Source organism: Manis javanica, chromosome 16, assembly GCF_040802235.1.
Source record: "Manis javanica isolate MJ-LG chromosome 16, MJ_LKY, whole genome shotgun sequence".
In the NCBI taxonomy this organism is placed as follows: domain Eukaryota; kingdom Metazoa; phylum Chordata; class Mammalia; order Pholidota; family Manidae; genus Manis; species Manis javanica.
Window position 1 is genome coordinate 9947202 of NC_133171.1, and position 21368 is coordinate 9968569.

The following is a 21368-nucleotide window of genomic DNA, read 5'->3' on the forward strand; positions in this document are numbered from 1 at the left end:
GGGAGCAAACTGCTATTCCCCTTGAAGAAGGTATGACTCTATATCTCCCCTGCCAGGCAGCCCACTGGGCTCTCTCCTCCCTTTGGAAGCTGTCCTGTGGGGCAGTTGTCAGCATGATAGAACCAATTAGCATGGGAATTAGCTTGGGGCATCAAGCTCTAGCCACCACCTCGAAGGAAGCCTGGCTTTCTCTTTCCCCTTTTATAGTCTCAGTGAGGACCCTCAACCAGGTATAGGGCTTGTGAGTGTGTGTTTGGGGAAGAATGACTCATTGGTGGTCGGTCCATGTTAAAGCCCCAGGAAGTGGTTTTGCTCCTAGGACTTCTAAAATCTAGTGCTTCTCAACTTTACAGCGGTGATACTCAGAGGATCAAGCATGGGTGTAGATCAGTGGTTCTCAACTGGGGGTGATTTTGCCCCTAAGCAGACATTTGGAAATGTCTGGAGACACTTTGATTGTCAATTCTGAGGGTGGCGGTGGGAAAAGCATGAAGGTGCTTCCCATCTAGTGGGTAGAAACCAGGAATCCTGCTAAACATCGTACACAAGACATAATACACAAGCTCCCACACCCAAGAACTATTCTGCCCAAAATGTCAGTAGTGCCAAGGCTGAGACACCCTGGCACAAACTAAAGTATTACCACCACTACGAGGAAGCCTCTGTTCTGAGTTTACAAGATAGAAACCTAAGTTTGCCTGGGAGCCGGCTGCCTGAGCTCTATTTAGGGCAGGACCCATGACCTACTTTTCATTTTTTCCCTGAAGCAAGATCAGTCAAAACGTTTCAAATATCACCAACGTGGGAGAAAACAAACAAATGTCCAATCTGTTGGCTCGGGGTTAAATGACTCATTTACATAACAAGGAGACACTGGAAGCAAAGGAAAATCTGGGCTACAATTGCCTCATTAAGAGTGTCCATTGAGGAAGAGTGCTAGGCTGGTCAAAAGAATCCTCCCCAGCCTTTGCACACCTGTGTCGTGCCAGTATTCAGTGCTGCTTTCTACCAGGCCGTGCGTTACTGGGCGGGAGACCTAAAGATGGCCTCCCTCTGGACAGTTTATGCTAAATTAGTTCCGTGGACCCTTTGGGGACCAATTCCTCCACTCTTCCTCCATTACAGACAGTGCCTCTGGGACCAGCAGTCAGGGAGAGGGTCTTGAATCAGCAGGTCATAGATTTAATATCGGAGACCACCTTCCCTTCCCATGCCAGGGACCTGTAACAAACAGCTTTCAGTGTTTTCAAAATGCTCACACTTAAATGTGATATCTGAGGTTCAAAGAACCCCAGGATGGGCTTATGCGCCCTGAAACTGTCATGAAAGCCTGCGTGTGGGTTCATTTACCCGAGGAGAGAATCTATGGATTTCATAACTTCCCCTAAGGAGCCTTTTTCCAAATATTAAGGACTACTGATATGGATTCATTCATTCATCAAATATTTATTGAGTGCCTATTATGTTCCAGTACTGTGTTAGGGACCAGAGATGAAAAAGAGAACTAAATGGTGGTGAAACATCAACTGAGGAAAGTATGAAATTAATCAAGACACATGGAAGAAAGTAATTGCAAAATTTAAAGATTCTAAAAATATTCTTTATTTGATATTGATAGACATTTTTATTTGCACATACATACCATTGTAACACTACCACACAATGGAAACAAAGCAGAGGAAAAATTACGGTGGTGGATATTTAGATGAAGTGGATTTTTATTAGCAGGTAATAAAAATCTCTAAGCTGCTGATTCTGAAAATAGAACCTAATTTGTTCCCCCTCAAAAGTGTTTTTAAAATTTAATTATTAGGTGAGTTGATCATCCATGTTTCCTACAGCTTGTAATTTAAGCTTTTTGTTAAAATGGTATTGAAATGAATTATTTCTTTCATAAAGATAGAGGTAAACTCTAAATCTGCCTCACCAGTTTTCTTCATTGTAAACCCTTTTTCCCTTTTCCCTGCTACAGTTACACAATCCGCTTCTTGACCAGCCTTGACCCTGAGATTCAGCCTGGAGGGACAGGAGGTGGGTCAGAGTGAGGGAGGTCCCTCCCCCCACTGTCACTCCTGGGTCACTCCACAAAATAATTTGGGACTGGACCCTTTGTCCCCTGGACTCATGGTTCCAAGCTAAAGGGCAAGACTTCCTCTCCCCTTTGGGACTTAGAGTTCATGTTTTTTCACATGCACATCACCTTACTCAAGGTCCTCTGTGAATAAAAGTTTTCTATCTAAATCTTGGACGCTCTAAGGTTACCTGCATTTCCTTTTCACTTTAAATAAGCAAAGTGTTATGAGCCCACCATTTCCCCATGCCAAGGGGAATCCAGTTCATGCTGCTTGCCTTGGGGATGTTTAGCATCTAAATTTCATAACACTTAGAAAGCACCTGAGAATTTGTATAACAAATCCAAATGTCTCATTTTATAGATGAGGAAACTGTGCTTGTAAGAAGTCAAGGTAAAAGCAGCAGAACAAAAACTAGAATCTACTTCTTGACTTAGTCCCTGGAGTTCTCTTCACAACACTAGACACAACACACAACACTTGCTATTTGACATAAAACATCAAGATTACTTTTCTTCAGTCCTTTCAAGGCATTCTTTGGTGGCCCCTGATAGTGCCTGGCTCACAGTAAATGTGAGTTTCCATCTTGGATGGATGGGGGGTCGCAGCCAGCGCACCTCAGAGGAGCCACCTGACCTCTCAGTCAGAAGAGAGGGGGCACACGCCGTAGGCCAGCTTCTCGGCTGATAGGTAGCTAGAAGGTGGATCACAGAAGAGATGAACTTATTAGATGCTGACATAGGAGAAAGGGGAAAATAAGTGTCATTTTTCCCATTGTGGCCAGGATTCTACTTCTTTCCCAGATAATATGTTGCCTGTTGTCCTCAGGTGCTTCCACCTTAGCAGAAAGGTCGTGCCATAAATATCTATTTGGTTGCTAAGGGCAAGTCAGCAGGTTCTTCACTAATGTCATCCTCTCTTCTTAGACAGGAATGGAATGTTTAACCTGGGCACTGGCTGCCCTGGAAAAAAGATCATTTTCCCAGCTTTGCGTGGAGTATGGCCCTGTGATCATCTCTGGCCAGTGGGACTCAGGGGACAGTGTGTGTGCAGTTTGCATCAGAGGGACCGAGTGTGCTGTCCCTTTCATCCTCCCTGCTGGGTGGACTTTGCATGTGCCAGGGAGCCCTCTGGGAAAGGGGGGTGCAGTGGGGCAGTAAGAGCAAGAAGATTGTCTCGGTCATGTGAGCTTCTGCAGCGAACACCAGAGGCTGGTTGGCTCCAGCAACAGAGGTTTCTTTCTCACGATTTTAGAGGCTGGGAAGACTAGGATCAAGGTGCCCACCAATTTGGCCCCCCGTGAGGATCATCTTCCCAGCTTTCAGGTAGCTGCCCTATTGCTGTGTCCTCACATGGTGGGGACAGGGCTCTGGCCTCTTCTCTTGAAAGGATGCTAATCTCATTACGGATCCTCACCCTCGTGACCTCATCTGACCCTAATTATGTCCCAAAGGCCCCGCCTCCAGATACCATCACCTTGGGGGGTAGAGCTTCAACACATGAATTTTACAGGGACACCAAGATTCAGTCCAGAAGAAGAATAAACCTCACAAGTAAGAATCCCATGCCACTTAGCCTTTTACGTGAGAGAGGAGGGAATTTATTACTTGCTAAGCCACGTTTGGGGCCTCTTTTACATCCAGATGGACTTATAATTTAACAAGTATAGGACTTAGGTTTGTTCTTATTGACATCACACTAATGTTTTCTTCTGTCATGTTATGGGACACAGGATAATACGCATTCAGTGAAGGCATAGGGAGATTCTTACCATAAACACGCAGCCAGGCCACAGGGGAAGTGTTTCCACGTGACTCTGCTCCCCGTGTGACTGACACATTCTCACCAGACAACAGCTGTGGCTGGGCTGTGACGGTTCACTGAGTAACCTCCCTGAATCACAGATTGCACGGCGCCCTGGGGGAGGACACGGCACCCTCCTGCCCACTGGACCACGGAAGAACACTCCTTTGATCTGGAAGCCTTTCATTTTTGTCACTGGAAGGGAGGGAAGGAGGAAGAGCTTGATGTGGAGTGAGTAAGAGGGGCTGTATTTGTTTCCTAGCACTGCCATAAGTAAGTACCCCAAAATGTGTGGCTGAAACAACAGAAACTTACTGTCTCAGGGCTGTGGAGGCTGGAAGTCAGAGAGCAAGGTGTCAACAGGGATCCCCTCCCTCTGAAGCGCTAGGAAGGCTCTGCTTCAGGCCCCTCTGCCAGCCTCCGGTGTGTCTGTGACCCGTGGCAGCAGGAGTCCCACGTTCCACAGCGCTCTCCCTGTGTGGAGAACGCACCCACCTTCTGCATGTTCCTGCATCCAGATTTCCTTGTTTATAAGGAAAACAGTTGTACTGAATTAGGGCCCACCCTAGTGATTTCCTCTTAACTAATTACAACCCCAATGACCTTAAGGTCCTATCCGGAAGTACTGTGGGTTAGGACTTCAACATAGGAATTTTTGAGGGGAACACAATTTAACCCGTTAACAAGGGAGAAGCACTGACAGGATGTTTCAGCTAAATTATTCCATCCAACCACTTGCAGGAGAGGGAAACCAAAGTATGAAAGAGAAGTCCGCAGGAACCAGGGCTGGTGCCACGTCCTGAGCGGGAGCAAGGACACATTTCCTGGTGCCCCCACAGTGCTGCTGTGATCTCACTGGAGCTCTCCCCGTTTCAGCATGGCCCACAACGGCCAGGTTTGAAGGGATTATGTGGAGATCCAGTACCTCAAAGCCAGGTGTCCCAGCTCCTTGTCTGGCCCTTGGTCCCTGTGTACAGCTGCTCTTCCATCCTGCCTGGGAGCCAAGGATAAAAATGATTACCTGCTCTGTCTGAAGGCCAGTACCAGAGGCTGGTGATATATTTCAGAAAGCACAATTTATCCTTTCTCAATGATAAAAAGGATGCACGCTCATTAGAGCTAAGTTGGAAATGACACAGAAGTTGAAAGCACACAGGAAAATTATCCCCAATCCCAAGACCTGGACAACCCCTGTTAAATTTTGACCTGTATTTCATCCCTTCCTGTCTTCTTTTTCTATGTATATTTTATAGTGTATGGACATAATCTCTATTTAACTTTATGCCTTGATTTTTCACATGACATGATATGGTATTTCCTATGTTGACAAAGTATGCTTAAACATTCTTTCAATAGCTGAATAATATTGATGACCAAATAATAGTAATACAGAGAAACAGATATTTTCTGCATTCCAGACATTGTTCCAAGCAGTTTGTATACATTTTTCTATTTAATCCTAATAACAGCCCAGTGGGGTAGGAATTATTCTCATCACATCAATTGATGAGAAAATTGAGGCTCAGAGTTTTAATACTTTGTCTAACATCACACAATTATTAAACCAATTATTAAACAGCCAAAGAGGGACTTAGAGCTACGTTTGTTTGACTCTACTATCCATGCTTCTAATTACTGCTTAATTTCACTATTCTTGGACATACAGTTTGCTTCCAAGTTTTTTCTGTTATAAATAATGAAATGTACATCTTTGGAAAGAACATTTTTTCCCCTAGGTGAATTCACAGAACTGAAATTACAAGAACTAAGACTTGAACATTTTTTTAAAAAATGTGTTGTTTCATTATTGCCAATTTTTTTTTTCCAAAATTTTGTGCCAAATTATATTCCCCACAATACTGTTCTTGCTTCCCTTCACCTAGCACTGGACAGTTGAACTCTCCAAACACCACTGCTATTTCTGATAGTGGAAAATGGATTGCTTTTGCTTTTTGTTTGAGTTTATTTGATTACTAGTAAGCTTATGCATTTTTCATATTTTAAGCCATTTGCATTTTCTGATAATCTGGGCCCACTTACCTGTTATGGTCTACATTTTTGTAGATTAAAAATTGTTGACTATTAGCTCAGCCAAATGTTTTTTTCAGAATGTGAATATTGGCTATAAATATTTTGTTGATCTTTTTTTATAGTTTTTTTTTCACAGAATAAGCATCCATTAATCTGGAAAGTATTTGAATAATGAAAATAGCATGTTAATGATTTCCTTGGACTAATTGTTTTGATCTTTTTTTTTGTTTTCATGTTTATTTGTCTCTTCTACACTTCTGGTTTTCCCCACTCCCTCAGGTTTGAGTCCAGAAAGATGATCTTTATGAAGTAAATCAAGGCTTGACATTGACTTTGGAGACAGAATAGAAAATGTCATTGAAAGAATTATAGTTGCCAATAAAAAAGTAAAATAATATATCTCCATTATCTTTTATGCCCTTTTGAAGTAAAACAATTAGAAATGTAGCCTGAATGCATTTGGAGGCACAGCTTTTACGGCAGCAGCTCAGGGGCACTTAACGAATGAGTAGTCATGGCTTACGTGAAAGGACACACCTTGGGTGCGTGACAGCTCAGAACTGGCTATGTCTCCTTCTTAACCAAAATGAAGACAAAGCCAGACCATCTGGCTCTGCGACGATTTAATGTCTTCTCTTTCCTGTAGGTAGACACAGAACCATTTGAAAGTAAATTCTCATGGCTGCATATTGCACGCACAGTTTTAAACATCTAAAAGAAAAGAGAGCTGCTCAAGTTGCTTGTCAAATGTAAGCTAGTGATAAAAGGAATAGAAACGCTGCTGCCTCCATAGCTGTAAGTGTTTCAGAGATTACTAATAAGCATTTGCTTTTTAACACCTGATGCTCAAGACCCTCATTTGTAGAAACAATTTCTGTTTGCTTGGAGAGAAGGGTGTAGTCATACCTCAGTCTGTTTCCTTGAGCCTAGGGTTTAAATGATTCACACCAACTCTCCCTTGGTGTTAAATACTTTTTCATGTCAAATACTGATTATCCTCCATAAACATGGGAAGCAAATCTTGGATCCTTCTGTGCCCAAGCCTTTGATCACCCAATGGGTCTTGCTGCCTGCCTAAAGCGTAAATGAAACTGCATTTTATATTTACAGCATGGCTCCCAGGAGGGAAACTGAAGATGTTACACATGAGGTGTTTGCAAATACAATAAACTGTTCTCTGTGGGTGAAGATGACATCCCTGACCCACCTTCCGAGAGGATGAGCTCACAGTTGGTTCTCACAGGGAGAGCACCACTTGTGGCAGTCACCTGGCCTGCATTTATCAGACACTGGCCAGGCTGGGGGTGAAGCCAGCGAGGAGAACAACATTTTCCTCTGTGCAGAGCTAACTGACCCATTCATGAATCCCAAGAGTCAAATCTGAAACTTCAGTCTTCCTGGCACCAGCCACAGACCAACATGCTAACAGGGAACAACTGTTTCCAAGCCATGTAGGACAAACTCTTTAGCACGCTGAGTTCTGCCACCTAGAGCAGGCTTCTCTGCCAGCCCCGGTTCATGGGCTGGAATCTGTGCGTAGAGCTCAGCTGGCTGATGCCCACACACTGGGCCTTGCTTGAGCTGGACTTGATTTTGTGAAGACGATTTATGCACACATCCCAGATGTTCCCTGTAACAGCCCTGGGAACAGGTACCGAACAACACATGTGCTTTCAAAGGGTGAGTGAAATGTGACCAAATGGTCTAGCTTATTGCCTGATTACTGGACATTTAAGACCTGGCCCTGTTTCTTCATTTCCTCTCTGTGCTGTCGGGCCTCACTTCACTAATGGGGCAAGACCCTAACAGCTGTGCTTGCAGTCAGGGTTTGTTGTGAATACTCTGAATATAATAATCATTGCACACAAGAACATTGCAATTTTTTAAAAACGAGCAAGAACAGAAAGGGAAAGAAGCTGGTAATGGCTTGAAATGAATGTGTGAGAAATGTAATTATACTTTTTAAAATGATGACATTGTGTCCTATCTGTTTTCCATCAGAGCTTATACATCCGTATCCCCTCCCAACCACTGGGCTCCAGAGCTCACCCTTGGAAGGATGTCAGGAGCGACAGGCTAGTCTGGGTGGCCGTGGTGTAAACCCCTTCTTGAATCCCCTGCACAGACGCCTTGTCCTCCCCGTGGATCCGGAACCGAAGAACGCAGGGTGTGCCATGGCCCTCTTTAATTCTCTCGGCACCCCCCTCCCTAACCAGCTCTCTGGCTTCCATTCCCTCTGTCCCAGCCAGTCCCGCAAGGTGCCATTATTCAGTCCTCCTGGGGCCACCCCGCAATACGCCATCTGCCGAGTGAGGAACAGGTGCCGTGTGAGAAGCACCGGGAACGAGGAGCCACTGCTTCTCCTTGGCTTCCAGACTCTCCCTGGTCTGACGTAATCCTGCTCTCCAACCCCCTTCTCAGCGCGCCCGGTCTGCCCTGAGGCCCCCACTCTCCTATTTCCCGGCCTAGGTCGGACGTCCTGTCACGGGCCTCTCGATGCCCGAGGCTCTTCCTCCCAGCCCTCCTCACTGTCCCAATTCCAGTCCAGCGTCTGCGCGGGTCAAGGCTGAGCTGCCCTCCTCCCTGCAGGATCTGGTAAACAGGTGCTCCAGCAGTGTTTGCCGACAGAAGGAGTGACTGTCCTAATGGCCAGACTGGCCCTGCCTTTTCACATTCCAGAGCCATTCCTGTTTGTTCCACACACTGCGGTCAGTTGGATCTCCAAGCCACTCCCACCCCCTTCCCACACAGTCCACATCTCATAACCTTCATCCTGTACTAGGCCCCTTCCACCCCCAACCCACCTGACCCACGCTGAGTTCTCCCACTTCCCAAATTCCTGGGATCCTCACTGCACTAGGATGTGGACCTTAATCATATATGGCCTTGCAAGGAGACAGGAATTTTCCCCATTTGCGCCTGGACTTCCTTATCAAATTTGTATCCACTTCCCCCAGCTCCTCTGAGTCCTGAGCAGAGCTGAGCACAGACCAGCTGCTTAATAAACATCTGCCTGATGGATTGCAGTCGGGCACCTTCTCTGCCTCTCTGCAATTATTTACATCCAATCCATCATTCAAAGTCTGGCTGGAGATTTGTGGGTGATGCCCCGCATTGATCTCATGGCTGGCTCCTGCTCCAGACCCACACTTTCTGGATCTTGTGCCCCTGTGGGATGACATGTCTGAGCCCCACTCTCGTGTGTATGTATATCTGTTACTTGTAAATTGCATATGTGTCCTGGCTCTGTGGATCATTGGTGTCCTCCGGGGGAACATGCATCCTTCGCTGGACACCACAGCTCTTCCTTCCACACAGCCCATCTGGGGATGCCATTTCTTCATGCACCCAGACACCAGGGAACCAAGGCCCAAAATGTGTGAATGGGTGCACACTGCCAGCTCAGGATGACCTCCAGTGCCAGTCACAGCTTCTGGTCCTGGACCTTGACACACGTTCCTCAGTGTGGGAGGCCAACAGCAGAGCTCTTTGAGACCAGGTCACCCACCACCAGGAGACTGAGCATGAGGTGCCCTTATTTCTTTGAAAGGCACAGAGTTGGCACTTAACACATGTTGAAATATAATAAAAACTGATCCCTGATGGCAAATATCCTACCCTGGCATCTTCAAACATTGGTTGATGAACCTTATACAAGGTTTCTGAGGATCTATGTACTCATCCACACATTTTTCAGTTGACATCTAAAATTTTGTATCATAATTTTAAATAAGTTTATTTATTATTAATAGGAGATAGGAAGTGTTAAATATTTTATATGCTAAAATAAGATGAGGATTGACTGTAATTTAAATAAATACTTTACTTTTTGGCTAAAACAAATTTTCATTACTTTATTGAATAAACCATGCCATAACTGAGTGAGAGCAGGTGAAAATTTTGTTTGCGTGTTTGGTTTATTATATTTTGGAAAATCCCATAGTTCTGGAAAAATTCCATTTTAAAGGATCAACATGACAAGCCTTTGCTACTTTGGGTACTCTGAATTATGAACCCTCATGGACCAATGAAAAGTATGTATCGGAAAGGGAAGGACAGAAAGCCCAATGGGCTTAAGGGCTTTGGCTTATCATTAATTTTAATGTATCCCATTGTATGTAGTCTACGTAATCCTGCAGCAAAGATCCAAAACAAGATTTGGGGTGGATGACGGGTATGTCTTCCTTTTGTAAAGTGAGAAAAGGCATATTCTGAGCATAGGCTTATTTCAAGCAGATCAACATTAGCAGAGAATACCAATGGGCACTGAGGCCCTTATGACTCTCTTTGCCTGAATAGCATGTGCAAAGCCTGCAAGTCTCCAGACAGCGTGGACCCCAGTTGGAAGAACAGTGGCCGTCACTACTGGCTTAGCAAAGGGTCAGCTGGAGTACAGAGATGAACAATTTCTGACCAAGATGGGGAGCTCATGCTTCCCCTCTGGCTCCATGGAGAGGATGGCCCTCATCTTCGCCGTGAAGCAGACTAATCTGGGCTGCCAGAGGCGGCCAGCACAAAAATTAGAACACTCCTGGATGGTAAATGATCAAGCATTAGAAACGAAAACAGAAGCTGAAGGACAGCGAAGCCAGATGCACAACAGGACAGGCCAACTCGGAGGAGGAGAGGCCCAGGGTTGGGGTGGGGGTGGGCGGGCACGGCTGAGCAGGGGGCAGGAGCTGGAAGTGGTCCGGGCCAGTCTGGGCCAATTCAAGTGCACTGTGGTTCTTTGTGTCAGCCCTTCACTGGGAAACCCAGGGCTCGGGTTCCTGGGCCCCTAACTTGTAGGTTTGTCTTACAGCTAACCCTCGCTGTATGAACTGCTATAAATAAAGTCTGGCCCCAACCTCTGTAGCTCTGGCATTTCCTGATAATCCTTCCCTCTCCCTGGCCCCTGCTCATGTTCTAGTCCCTGCGTCTTATTTTTCTTAGATAAACCAGACCCTGCAGGCCTTCGTGCCTAAGCCATCCCCTCCACCTAGAATGCCCCCCCATTAGTTCACAGATCATTGCCTCTGTGCCTTCTTTCTCCAGCAGATTCACCCCCATCTCGCCCCTTAAAGAAGGATTTCTCAAAATTGGATCCACTGCCATGTCAGCATTTTCTGGTTTTTTTGGTGGGAAAAAAGAGTAGATTCCTTGGAACAACTTGCTGATTGGGATCTAGACTATTGGAATTCCTGTGACAGTACCTAGAAACCTGCATTTTTATAAGCTCTGCCCGGATGCTCCTATGTGTTGGGATCCACCGGTGCTGTGTCCCCCTCATCCAACTTCCCAGGCTGGAATCCTAATCCCCAAGGTGATAGAATTGGGAGGTAGGCATTTGGCAGGTGCTTATGTCATGCAGGTTTCCCAAGTGAAGTGCAGTCAGGATTCTCTCGGTGTCCCTGGGCTTCCTCACACCTCCACTGAATCAAGGCAATGTCACATTGTGATTTATATGTGTGCCTGTCTCCACTAGTCTCTGAGTTCTCAAGAAAAGAAATGCGTTTCATCTTTGTTGACTCCACACCAAACACAGTGAGGGCTTGGTACATAGTGATGCTTAATCATTGTTTGTTCAGTGGTCAGAGTGTCCCTATTCTCAGAGACCTCCCCCCAGGTATCAGTGAGCATAATGCTCTCAGATTCAAAAAGAACCACCTGCTGAGGTGTAGAATAAAACTAACTGGCTCTGCAAGACGCAAAGGGCTGACCCAGGCAGTAAGTGGTGGCCAAACATCTTGCAGCATGGAGCCAACTTCAGGGTCTATGGACTTAGGCTAACTGTTAGGATTGTCGGCAGTAATGGTGAGGTCTGCCTTGTCATGGTGGAGAAGTCTGGACTGCTTCTCAGTGCAGATATCCCAGTGGAAATAAGCCTTCACTCAGTGTAGATAGACTGGTCTCCAAGAGTTGTCTGTAAGCATGTGCAGTTTATTGGATTCTTTGTAAGGCAGTGACCAAAATAGATTACCTAACCCCCATTTCCTCTTTCTGCTTCAGTATCTGAATTTTTGGAAGGAAACAATGTGCCCAGATGAAAAGCTGCATTTCCCAGCCTCCTTGTGGGTAGGGGTGGTTAATGAGATTTAAGCCAAAGTCATGTGTCTGCCGTCCGCTCTTCCTTCATGCTGCCTGGAACAACACTGCGATTGTAGCAGCAATTCTGCAACCGCACATGGACACGATAAGTGAGGAGCAGAAAGCTTGGAGTAGTCAGGGTTATTGGTGATGCCATGGGACCAACATTTTCACCATGTATTGCAGATCTTTGGACTACTTCTAAATGGGAGACAAAACAAAGAAGCACACAAACCTCTATATTGTTAAGCCACTGATGTAAAGCTTTCCTGTATAACTAATACTTACATTGCTTGTGAGCTGATGCCCAGTATAGATTTCTTGTTTGCTCTTCACATGACCTCTGAGAGATGTAAGACTCACTCTTCATCTTATTATAACTGCTTCCAGTCCGACAGGGTCATTAAGGATCCCTGCTCTAGACTCTTCAGTCTCTAAGTTACCTGAAAAGCAAGCAACTAGGCTCACTAGCCACTTGTGACATCCACCAGATAGGTCTTCAGACTCTTTGCTGACCCACAGTGCCTGGAGAACTCTGGAAGATAGTTTCATAGACTCTTTAATTTTTACCCAGAGAAACCACACAGCTGGGAACCTATTACTCCTGAGATTTTCTCCCTCAAACAAAGTTGCCTTTGATTTTTAATTGCATGTGTTTGAATCTTCCAGTCTGCAGTTGACACAAAGTTTTCCTGGGTACTGAATGCCAAGATTATAAGGGAAAACTTCATAATATTATCAGAGGAAGAAGAAGCATGTACAAAACAATATGTAAGTTGGTGTGGGGGGAGGGGGTTGGGAGGCACAGGATTTCAAGATACAAGGACTTCAAGTCTTCCAATATATGAAGGAGCACTTGCAGTCAGTAAGTCCAGAAATCTTTACTAGGAAGATCAAGACACAGCTCTAAGCATCATTTCAGCCCAATGTACAGAAGGTACATCTGTAGTCTGGTCTGGAATATTGTATATAAACTGAATCTAGCTGAGGGAAGTCAAAAGGATCTACACACAGCGATCAAGACAGTAGAAAAAGAGGTCAGAATAATAAGCCCTTTGGGAGCCAGAGAACTGGATTCAAATTCCTCCTGTGCCTCATTATGAAATGAGGGCACAGTATCTACCTGGCAAGGTTACTGTGAGGATGGTATTAAAAGCTGTGCGTCAAAGGGCCTGGCCGCAGAAAGCACAGAGTAGAGGTTATTGTGAGAATTATATGATGTCATGCATGTCATGCAAGCACTTAGCAAAATACCCACAACAAAGCAAGACCTACAGTGCTGCCCTGGGGAAGCCACGCGGCCCCCAACTCCCTCCCCGTGCTTCTCTGCGTCCCCCTCCTATTTCTCCGTCCTTTTCCCATCTTCTACTTCTCTTTCTCCTCCTCCTCTCCCTCTTCCTCCTTCTTCTGCTTCTGCTTTTTCTCCCCTTCTCCTCCTCCTTTTCTTGCCTCCTCTTTCCACTCTCTCCTCCTCCCCAATGACAGGAGAGAGCACATTCTTTTCCCTTTTACACCAAAGAATACTTTGCTAACACACTTGCTGGACTGGGAAAATTTGTGTTTTCTATGACCTCAGTCAATGTTTTCCAAACTGTGTCCCACTGCTCACGAAATCCTGATGTGTGTCCTCTATTTCCCAGTCGCCTCACACTTACGTGGGGCCGTATGGCTAGTTATGGCCGTGAGCTCTCAGCAGAATGACGTGTACTTTCAGGTCAGGGCGCAGAAGGGAGCACTAACCCTCCACGGACTGTCTTCTCCTGCCACAGCCAGTCCGGGAGTGACAGGCTGAGATGGTTACAAAGTGTTGGAACCTCCATTAGCTTGGGTTCCTGCATGGCTATTTGGACCCACATTGGCTGTATTCAGCTCCCGGATTTTGAGGTCAGTTTGTTAAAACAGCATTACTTTGCTTATCCTAATATAAACAATTGTACCAGCTGTTGATATGAGTTACATGAAAATGCACTGAAAAGTCAAATAAGCTTAGGAAGTTCTAGGTTACAAACAGCTTTATTCTGGTCTTCATAGACCCTTATAATGTTAATGTCCTTTGTGAGGCTCCAAGATTTTTCAAAATAATTTGATGAAGGATCTTTTTATTTTTAACAGCGTGTTCATGGAACTTTGGGAAAAGCTGGCCCAAGGCTGTGCATTTGGTTAATTGTTCCCTGCTGAGACCCTGTCTTCATTTCTCTGTCTCCCTGTGAATCTGAGCAATGTATTCCTGCAGCTCCCTACTCGAGCCATCTCTACAACCCATGGCTTCCCGCCACTCTTCATTTTTTTTCTTCCCTCTGAATCCCAAATTGCTGAACCCCACTGGAGAAAGTAAAGGGGAGGAGACTGATTGAAACCCCAACACTGCCCTGCTGTGCAATGTCCAGCTTCCAGAGTCTGTGATCGCTTATTTCATTAGTGGTCAGTTGCCTGCAAACCCCACAGCACAGCTCTCCTTGTTCTCACTTCCCCGTTCCTCAAACTCACCCTTAGCCCCTTTCTTTCAGCAAAAGCCTCATTGCCCACTTTGTGAAAAAGGTCAGGGCCAACCAATGTCAACTCTTAATGCATCCCCTCTTCTTCCTATTCTGCATGGATCATTACCATTCTGTCTTATTTAAAATAAAATTTTCTCTATTTCAGACACTCCAACCCCAATCAAGCCATTTTTTTCATTTTTTTTCCATCTCTCAGGTCTGTTAAGCAGCATTTAAGTCTCAGCAAATGAACACGCTGAGCACCAAGGAGCTACCTGTTACCAAGAGCTTCTGTAAACCCCTTTCTTCCTCAAATTAAGTGTTTCTCCCCATGTGCTCTTCCCTTGACCATCTCCTGTCCTCCTGGGACCCTGGCATGTCTGCACAGGTAAGTTTGTGAATGTAGTTTTTCCTCTTTCTTCTTCCTAAAGACTGATTTTCACCTGCCAGCTGGACATGTCCATGGGACTGTCTTAGGTCCCTCGGACTCAACATGCAGACTGCAAACATCGTCTTCCCTCTAACTGACTCCTCCTTCCACGCATCTCCTGATGTCGGCCTTCGGAAGCCAGTGCCAAGGTGCTCGGGTGTCTCTGCCTCTCCCTCTTGTCCCCCATGGCTGTGCTGACAGTGGACCCCCCTTTCCCTTTTCCACAGCTGTCGCCTTAGTCCTCTTCCCTCTACACAGACCAGTGAAGTAGTTCCTCAGCTGGTGTTCCCAAGGCCAGTCTCCACCCTCATCCCACATCCCTGTTGGTGCCAAAGGGGAATCTGATGGAATTCATCACTCATGATACAAACATAATAAATAAATAAATATACAAACCTCTTAGCAACCTAGAAATAGAGGGATAAAGGCAATGATTAAGATTGTCTATCTCAAACTGGCAGCCAGCACTACATTTATCAGTGAAACCTTAAGACATTCTCAGTAAGGCCATGAACAAGACAAAGATGTTAACCATTACAAATAACCAGTGTGATAAGAAAAAGCAGATATGACTATAATACAGAATAAGGCAGATTATCGATCATTATGTATTGATGTTTTTTGAGTGAATGGATGAATGAATGAATCACATGGGAAAATAGTTATGATGTATTAAGTGAAAAAAAATAGTGGCTAAAAAAAGAATAAAATGATCCTAATTTGGGGAAAAATAAATGAATATTTATTGAATCAATAAGGAAAAATGTCATGACAGAAGAAAGTTTGCAAAAAACCTTTACACCATAATGCCAATTTTATGTTTTTCTAAAAATAGATCTTCAAGAATATAAACCAAATTTTCTTTTGCTTTTGTGTTTATCTCATATGTCCTATAGAGAAATAGATTTTGAAATCAGCAAAATGTTATGAAATATACCCAAGCTTCTAATTTTTAAGCTCTAGTTTAAATACTATGTGAAGTTTAATGGGATTTTCCTTGTGACTGTCTAAAGATTAGGTACCCATCACCCCTTTGCACCAACTCTAACCCTCTCAAATATAAAATGCCTTAATCTGTCTTAAAAACAAGGAATGCTCCTTTCTTTCCAAGGAACTCCCAGACATCAAACACCCATAGGGAGACTTTTCTATTTAGAAGTGATTTGTTAATTGATGTCTCAGGTCTCAGGAATTAGATGAATAAATCATGGAGCCTAGGAAGAAATTTCCCATTTCAGTGGATAAAGAGAGGAAGACATTGTAGGCTTGTTTGAAGCAAGGGAATTCAAAGAGAACCTTGAATCACAAAGAACACTGTCCAGTCCTGGTTCTGTAAGAAGTCAGGAAGAACCACTGGAAGCTTATGAACAAATACTGCCATGCAAGTGGCCAGCCCAGTTAAAAATTTATAAATTCATCGAATTCAGGAAACTCAGCTGTGCCTCTCAATGCTTCCTCTGCTCGTGTTATCTTTCAGAACTTCTTGTCCTCAATTTGACTTGGTCTCAGGTTTTAGATTTCTGATCTCCTTACTGAAAATTCTGTTCCAATTCCAAATGTTGTCCCTTCCAGACCACGGACCTGGCCAGGTCTCTGGATTCCATCTCTGCCCAGTTAGCTAGGTTGGGTGTGGCACTTAAGGCCAGCTGCACATTTGGTGATACATCAGATCTGGCTGTAAGCAGTGGTAGGTATGAACACTGCATAGATCTGTGCTGACTTCTGTGCAATGCTTTTAGCTGTTGCAATGGAAAGGAAGCCTCATATCAGTAACTCCAACATGACTGGAAGTGAAGTTTCCCTTTTCTTGCTTTTTTAAGTAAGTGGTATTGTGATGACTAGATCTCATTTCAAACTATGGTTGTTAGATTAATTCATGTTGATCTGTATATCTAATTTGTTTCTTCTGTTACATGATTGAAGCTTTATTTTAAAAAAATTAATCTCTGCAATAAGGAATGAATAGAGAAGGGACTTGTCTTATTTATTCATAGCTCTACAATTTTTCTAAGGTTAATCTTATCAACAGAAATACATTCGTTCATCTCTCTGTCAGAATATGTTTATCATTTCCTTGATAATTAAAAAATGTGAAGTATTTTAAACATATAGGAAAATACAGAAAATAATGTAGTAGATAATATGTGCCAATCATCCAGATTTAAATGTATTAATGTTTCTATGCCTGTTCTGTATGCATACCTTTTGTAATGGTGATAGGGATTTAAGATATTTCAAAAACAGGTAAAAGTCCCAATCGCATATTTTTCCACCCTGTCCCCTACCTTAGGAAATCACTGGAAATTGCTGTGCATTTTGCTATGCATGTTTTTGTATTTTTGTATTTTGTATTTTTATCTTGTATTTTTATTACATATGTATTGCTTCATAAATACATAGTGTTTTCTGTGCTCTAAAACTTTTCAAAAATGGCATCAAACTGTGTATATTATTGAAACTGGTAGATGTGGTTAATAAATGTCAATTGTTGTATGACGGTCTATCAGTTTTTTCATCCATCGTTTCTTTATCTATCCTACCACCAATGGGAATTTTACCTTTCACTCTTGTACATATTTCTTTATCCTCTTGTTTCCTTGTGCTCACTTCATCAAAGTAGCAAAAAATGTAAGAAGTCCAACAACACTAAGTATGGTAAGAATATGGAAAAATGTAATCTTTTCTACACAATGGTGATGCAAATGCAAATCTGTACACCTGCTCGGGAGATTAGTGGGTGATACCTGGTGCTAACAATGATCGAAGGTCCATTTTGTATTTTGGTTAGGAAACTGTCACAATCACTTCTATTTGGTTCTATTTCATAATTTTCTATGGCATATAAATAACTTACTATTTTAGCCATCTCAAAACCTGAAAACCTCTCTGGAACTGTATCCTTTTGGGGGGAACAGAGACTTCAAAGGCTGGAAAAAGAGTTAAATCATTAAAAAATTTTAGTAATCTCATTGGAAGTTCAGTTATATCTGAAATTACTAATAGCAAGTAAATTTACTGATCTTTCACCATGTCCTATCCTAGTGATACTCTACAGTTATTCAAAACATGTTTTATTTAAGTTAGCTCCCCTTTTAGTGCTAACTGCTTGTCTTCACCCTCCACCCCCTCTTTGATCTGATAGGGTCGCCTCTCTCCTCCTGTGCCCCTCAACATACCCCTCCTCTGCTTTTGAAACAAAACCCAGTGGTTCCCAATCCTGGTTGTTGATTAGAATCACCTGCTTTAAGTTGGTATTTTAAAATACCAAACCCTGGGAATCACCCCCTGAGATTCAGATTAAATTGGATATAGAGCCACTGCATTACCAATTCAACTTGCCAGTATAGAGTTTTACACAACATTTAATTATGTAAAATACATCTCTGTATAATAGACTTATGTATCTTCTTTGTCTTTCACCTGCCTTCGGAGTCCATAATTTAGGCAGATGTTTCACATGAGCTACCCCTACTTTAGTTCCCACTGCCTAATTGTGTGAATTTGGAGAAATTACTTACTCTTGGTGTGGCATTTTCCCCCTCACCTGTAAAATGGAGATAATAATCACAATATACTTTTCAGGACTATTGCAACTATCAAATTAAATTACACATGTGGGTAAAACAGCAATTTTCAAATGTTAATTATTATGAGTCTCCCTGCTCAACAGTATCATATGCTGTTTGAGTTACATCTGCAATACTTCTGTATATGCTGAAGTGTTGCAACTTCCTGTTTATTTTTGGCATGCATCCTTTTACATATATAACCAAAATCTCAATTCAAGTAAGAGTTTGTGGAGGAAGACACAAATTATACTTTTTCAGTATATTTTATTTTTCCCATTTCTGAACACAAAGTGAGAGGCAAAACCCATTGAATTTAATGTATTAATAGAAACATAGACCACAGTTTAAAATTTTTTCTTCTGTTACAATGCATATTAACTTTGGCTAGGATATTATATATACACAAACACTATACACACAGATAGATAGATAGGTAGATAGATAACAGAGAGATCAGCCTATAGCAGGAATTCCTTTTTGACAAATTAATCTTTGATCTTTTCCTTCCCTTGTTTCTCCTTTTCCTTTCTACCACTTTGAATCAGACACATGGCTCACTGATACTTGGTTAATTGTCTGAGTGGAGGGTTGTGCCAGGATCAAAAGCAGAAATACCCTGTGTCTTTTTTACTTTACTTTCTGAAAGTTTAAACCAAGAGAAGGTGAAAAGATTTGGAACAAAGATGAAACATCTTACCAGAAACCACAGAGAACACAGAATTTTTCCATCTTCAGGCACAAAAAAATACTTACTTGAGCTTAGAAGAGAGATGAACATAGAGAAAGGAAGTGAGGTGAACTCTGAGCAGGGAGGTAGCGAGAAGGTGGCCTAATGAAGTGGGACTAGGAAAGGTATCTAGGCAGGTGGGCAGGCTTAAAGAGGGTTCAGTGTCCCAGAGAGGACTCGGAAAGGTAGACAGCACCAGGACATGAAGGAGCTGCCATACTGAGATGGTGGGCATTCTCCATGGCAACCTGTATGCACAGATGGCAATGGAACGGGTTTTTCCATAGCTCTTCGTGCCTTGCCACTGTATAGGAGTCTGAAACCATGTGCAACTCTGGCCATGTATTGGAGGCAGAAGCTCGTAAAGACTGAGGCTAACATGCCTTAATAGCTTAGCAGCCAAATAGACATTAAACTGTTCAAGAAATTAAAGAAAGTTCTATTTCTTATACAACCAGAAATGTGGGCTATAATTCATACCCCCCACATATATGCAAATGCATATGTGCATATAGCTATTTATATTTGACATTTATATTTATACTCACACACAGACACACACAATTCAGGGGATCCTGCCAAAAGTGATATTTGTATTTTTCTCTCTACTATAGAAGGAAAAATGCCCATAGATCATCTTAGAATTCTTGGTAGTAACTCCAGTATTTGGAAGACATGTTAGGATTCTGTGGAGTCACTGGTACAAGGAACGTGCCACCTTGAGAAATCTCAGAAAGGGGACAGTCCTGTAGTGAAGAGAGCATGCGTCACATTCTCAAAGAAACTCAGAGGTTAGCCGCAGATAATATTACTCAAGGACAACATTATATTAATGTTAATGTTTCCCCATTGTTGATAGGAGAGCTGATACACAGTTTTTATGGTAAATGAAGAACTTTAAAACTAATGTTATCTCATCAATAATGATAAATTGGCATAATGGCAGCCAGGGCTAGTGATTTCCACAGCATGGCTAGGTTGTTTTAAGGGCTCTTAAAATGAAGGCAATTCAGTTTCTCATGGGTTACCTGGAATATAGACCCTCAGAAACACTGGCTTTCAATTCCTATGAGAAGGAAGATAATAAAGGAAATTTTCTGTAAAAGAAAGCTGCTTGGCGCTGGGAATCATACCTTCCTCGCCGAACATGTTGTCCCTTCCCTTCCTCCTGACTGCTATTAGCGGAGATGTCTGTTAATAGCTCATCTGTCTGTGATGCAGCAACAGTCTGGCAATCACGCAGACATAGTTCTTGGTGAGGAAGGTAGAAGAAGAAGACGGAAGGGACCTGGGTTCTTAATACCTTCCTTGAGCACGTCTTCATACCTCTAGACTTCTTGGTACAAGAGGAAAATAATCTTCTGTCTGAAGTCACTGTGGTTGGGTTTTCTGCTCCTTGCTGCTGGATGCCTCCCTAACCCAAACTTATGTGCCCAACCATGATTTGCTGCTAATCTAAGGGACAGGATACACTTAGGGCAGGGCTCATTTTTAATCATAGTTAATGTAGATCAGCATTGCAGTAAGTTGTCTTGGTAACTCTGAAGATGTTTGGCCAAACCCGTGTTCGGTTAACTGGATTGTCACTACTTTAATTCACGGTGGGGCTGTTGAAGAGCTCGTGCCAGAAGCAGAGGTGCCCATTCTACTGCTACCTTGCTGGTTGCTTATGATGACAGCATTAGCATTATCTTTAGTCCGAGGGATTTTATTTTTGTATAGGAATCTTTCAAGTCACTATTGTGATTTAGGAGAATTGGTTTAATTAAAAGATTATAATGCAGACTGCCATGTAACCAGAATCACATGAAGTGTGAGAAGGACTTCTAGACTGAAAGCAAACAACAAAGGAGAGCCCAGTTTTCCCAACCTCTGTCCCCCACCAGACATAAAGGTCTTCCCCTTCCTTTAGTGCCTTGCAGGCCATGTGTGATGTGCAGAGGAGTCAAAGCATCTCTCCAGTCTGGCTGCTCAACAACAACAGAGCTTAATTTATTTATTTTAGGAATAAAAATAAACATAAATTATGATGTTTGATACTGTACAGGGATATTCAAGGAAACTTCTGTTATAATGCAACTAGATTTTGGATAACTTTCCCCCTGACAAATTATTGTTGACTCATTACTAAGCTTGCAAGGAATTCTGGGAAATTTTCAAGGAACCAAAGTAACTAAATCCCACATCTTATTT

At 43.1% G+C, this 21368-nt stretch overlaps 1 long non-coding RNA gene across 1 annotated transcript; it reads right to left on the reverse strand.

Annotated features, from left to right (window-relative positions):
- Positions 1-1636: 1636 nt before the first annotated feature.
- Positions 1637-4458, reverse strand: LOC140846819 (uncharacterized). The gene is made up of 3 exons (XR_012126262.1): positions 4191-4458; positions 3844-4070; positions 1637-2766 (listed from the first exon to the last, which is right to left on the reverse strand). It is a non-coding gene; the product is annotated as an uncharacterized lncRNA (long non-coding RNA).
- Positions 4459-21368: the final 16910 nt, after the last annotated feature.